This window comes from Schistocerca serialis, chromosome 7 (genome assembly GCF_023864345.2).
Source record: "Schistocerca serialis cubense isolate TAMUIC-IGC-003099 chromosome 7, iqSchSeri2.2, whole genome shotgun sequence".
NCBI classification, from domain to species: Eukaryota; Metazoa; Arthropoda; class Insecta; order Orthoptera; family Acrididae; genus Schistocerca; species Schistocerca serialis.
In genome coordinates, this window is record NC_064644.1 from 466,113,502 (window position 1) to 466,118,235 (window position 4,734).

The following is a 4,734-nucleotide window of genomic DNA, read 5'->3' on the forward strand; positions in this document are numbered from 1 at the left end:
TGCTACATGTGTTCTACATATAGTCCACTCCGATAGATGAGTGGTCAGCGCGGCGGTCTGTCTCACCAAGGGGATCGTGTTCGATTCCCAGCTGTGTCTCAGATTCTCTCCGCTCAGGGACTGGGTGTTGTGTTGTCCTGATTATCACTTATCACCACCAGTGGAAGGCAACGGGAAACCACCACTGGAATCACTTCCCTAGACGCTCATCCGGTGGACCTCTCTGACGAGGCTTCCCCCATGACAAGACCTGCCGTAAGGCAGAACACAAAGTTTAAAGTTCTACATATTTTTCCCACACTTGAGTTAAATGCAGAGAACGTTCTTACAATAGAGAAAAGCCCTTCTTTGAGCTGTAGTTCAGCTCGCGCGTCCCGTTCCTTTGAACGTCGGTTATGTTGCCAAAAGTGCTGAAGCTTCATTAGAATTTCTGCACTTTCTGATTTTGTGGTGCTGATTGATAACATGAAGTCTTGTCCACCGTGATGATATTTTACAGGAAATAATATTCATTTCACTCAAGTCGCGACAGGTATCAACGAATCGTTGTTTTTATTGAGGAATCAAGCTGTGCAAGGCAAACTTTCCAAACACTTTCTCTTCTTCAACAGTGTCTTAAACACTTGATTTACAGGTATTCCACCGCTGCAATCGATGATACGACGGCGTTGACACACTGCGGTCGAACATCCGTTACTTAACACATGCTCACAACTGAATGGTAGAATGTAAGTTTCTTGTTTACAGGCGCCGGCCGCGGTGGTCTAGCGGTTCCAGGTGCTCAGTCCGGAACCACGCGACTGCTGCGGTCGCAGGTTCGAATCCTGCCTCGGGCATGGATGTGTGTGGTGTCCTTAGGTTAGTTAGGTTTAAGTAGTTCTAAGTTCTAGGGGACTGATGACCACAGATGTTAAGTCCCATAGTGCTCAGAGCCATTTGAACCATTTTGTTGTTTACATTTGTTAGTTCCAGCTGCCACGGTTGTTATTGTGATTAAGTCGCTTACAGGCCTAGAAAAACTCGGAACATTTTGGGAGAACGATGTACAAATGAAGACAGATCAGCATATGCATCCTGATATTACGTCAACAGTAATTGCAACGATACATCAATAACAATGGTAAAAACGGGTTTGAAATTTGAATTTGTCGTTGTGTAACTTCAAAAATAGCTTTGTCATTGCGTCTTATAAGACCGCGTTGCGGGTTGTGCCGGTTGGTGAAGGTTGTATTCATATTCTGGCAAACTAGACATTCTTCAGTTCGAGGTAGTCCACAGCCACATATTTGAGCAAGATTCGTTTTATCTCCTGAAACTCCCTTCCTCGTTTAATTAAGAGATTTCCTAATGTGAAAATCTTCACATGTATGTTTCTCCAGTTCCATGGGGAGAGCGAGTTCTTGCTCACTGCAGAGTTACATTTTACATTTTCTGAGTTTCTGCGTTGCCAGGAACTCATTTGTCGTTAAAAAAGCTGTTCCTCGATCTAAGTCTGGACGGAGACACCTCATTGTCATGCAGCTTAGATGAGCAATTTGTTTTCCTTGCTGAACTGTTGATGGGACGCACTTCATTTTATGAGACGATACAGTGTTTCAATGCCTGTGTTATTCTTAATTACGATGCAACGCAATTCAAAGTAACGCATGTACTGCCATATAGTATTTATATGCCCACACCGGTCAAGAGACTTTCATTTAAAACGTCTCACCGCTACGGGAATATACATAATGGTTGTGCGAGTACAGGCTGCAAACGCATGGTAGACGACATATGGAAGTTTGGGTCAAGTCGTGAGTTCTGCACGGATAGCCAAATGGTGAGGCTACCCCTCGCCGATAAACGGGAAATCCGGGTTCGACTTCCGGTACGGCACAAATTTCCATTGTTGTCATTCCGTTCTACAGCTGATGTTTTTCCATATTCGCAGCTGGGCATAAATTTAATGTACTCCTTGTACCAGGTGGATTACATTTCTCAGTGACTGTAGGTTTAAAACACGCTGTCAAAATATATATGCAGTCCCACTGACAGCGACATACACTTGTCTAGCATGGGTGGACTTTTTCCTGACCCGTGGTACACAGCAGACAGCGAAGCGTATTGGCTGACATGGGCAGGATGTGAGGCTACGAAACTCAACTAGTTACTGTAGTATCATTGCTACAGATACTACTACAACGCCACGCCAACGCAAGGTTCGCAGCCTGTCGTCGGCCGAGCACAGCGCACTCTAGCGGGCTGTGCAGCTCGACGGAACTGGAGTGTGCCTCGATCACTTCTTAGCTAGATTTCAACCTAGGCAGACGCAATTTCATAATCGGCCCTCAGCCAGTTCTGTTTGCATTGATTCTCTGAGGAGGGCCCCTCAGGCTTAGTCCCTGAGAATATGTTGCATTAGTTCAAGGTAATCCATGTTTCGAGATGTTTGTACATAGCCGCAGCTGCAGTCCTACAAACTACTGAAGATAAGTAATTTCATTGTAGTATGTGTAGTTTGAATAATGATCCTTCTCTCTAGCAGTGTGCCGTGCCACATATTATTGCAACCTGGACTCCTTCAGCTTCTATCAACTCGGCCTCCAACTTATTTGCATGTAGTAACGAGCTGAATACACCCACGCGTTTTGGGCCTCTAAACAGTAGACACAATAGTTACGGTTGATTTTCGGTTGACGTTTCTTGCGCTTAAAGATTTTGTAACATCTCGGTAGTGTTACATGAAAACAGAGTTTTATCTGGTTTTACGTCAAGGTATTTATAGTAGTGATCATGTTATGATTCTCGCCGTCGGTTGTTACGATGACAGGTGGCCAAAGCTAAATATAACCATATATCGCAGGTTTGGCAGTGAAGTCGGTAAAGAGCTGGCTGCATAGTTTGTATCTTCAACGACTGAAATATCTAGTAGTCGTTAGTAAAACATAATATGTATTGTACTTACCTTGTGCTACAGGCTTCTTCATATGCTGCATACATATAATTACAAATATATCTAGAGAGGCATTACTTTTGCCATACTTGTCTAAGCGCCTTCTTAGAGGTTGCTTCCTATAATCTGAAGGCTATGCTACCTTTCTAGTTGACGTACCGAGCAAGAGTGGACGAGACATCTCTAGAAACTTGTCACAAGCCGCGGAGCGGCTCTAGAGGCGCTAGTCGCGACTCGCAGGTCCAGCGATACCTATTACGGTCCGCGGTCGATATCTACAACCCCTAACAAGTGTGGTATCGAGCGTTGATACCACACATCAAATAAAAGCAAAGAATTATGTACGTACTGCCGTATTAATTTATTTCGTTAACTGGTTTTCCGCTTATAAGTCAACTTTGAGCCTTGAACTGCCTGTCATCGTCAATGAGGATATAATGTTAGTGAAGAATATTGAGAAAGATGTTAGACGTCACGACTGAGGTTAAACTTAAACAGCAAATAAACAAAAGAAACAAATCAGAAAACATTAACACTAACCCCTACAAACCAGAGCCAATGTAATAATTTAAATTTAAAGAAAACATGTGTAAAACTAAATCTCCAGATCACTTCCCTTTATTTCCATATGACCGGTTCAGGGCCAGCTGCCAATGTTCACATCTATTACGAAGATATTCTTTTATAACTACAATTACTACAAATTGCAAGTGGTTTAAAATTTAAGTTTAGAAAGCTTCAAGATTCTTAAAAGATTAGTCATGATACACATTTGTGCAACTGCCCCTCTGTTACAGTTACAGTGTAACCTGTCGAATGTGGATTTGTGAGTTTACTGTAATAACTAGGCATGTACTAGCGTAATGCCACTTTATAAAAAATTTTTGTGAAACCTCATTGATGCAACATTTACTGCACTGAAAAGAAATGCTCCTAAAAGTAGCGTAAAGCACTGATGTTGAATATAATAGAATTAAAATATTTTAAAAGAACTTTATAAAACAATCATTATTCTTTTAAATTATTTTATAAGGATGCAAACTGGAGCAAACCTTGTAGGGCGTATATACAAATTATTTCCGTTCTTTAAGGTTACTCTTGGGCGCTACTGGCTCTATGATTGCCAAATGGAAGGAGGAAAAAACAATTTTGGATACTTTAAGCCTCTTTTATAGTTCTTAATAATAATGTCTTCATTGAAGTTTCACCTGTTACATTTAGGAAGAATTTTTCTGTGTCAAATTAATCAACACATATCATCTTTAAGCACTACAAACTTCGTACCATTTACGATTCCTATTAAATAATTTTAAAACATTTGATAAAGTTCTTTTAAATTATTTCAATGCTAACAAATTCCTCCCCGGTGCTTTCCGCTATATTTAACAGCATGTCTCATAAATTACGGCGGTCCAAATACGGGGCGGTTTTTTCATGCTGCAGATATGGCACCAATGAAGTTTCTTAAACTGTGTGGCTAGTTACGACAGTGAACTCTCAGTTCTACATTCGACAGGTTACTCTGTGACTGTAACAATTTTGGATGCTGCACAGTTATGTATTATAACCAATTTAGTAGGAATCTTGAAGCTTTGTAACGTATTACTATGTTTACGACGTTGCTCATCGAGCCACATACGTTATCTCGCATTTCTACCCCTCAGGTGACTCAGCATTCATTTGCTGGGTACGGGCTTGGCGAACCCGGGGTCCCCGCGCTGTGGACTGTTGTGCGTCGCCAGTCCTCTGACACCGTAAGCTCTGGGCATGCTTCAGCGACCACCGTGTGGCACAACGGGACC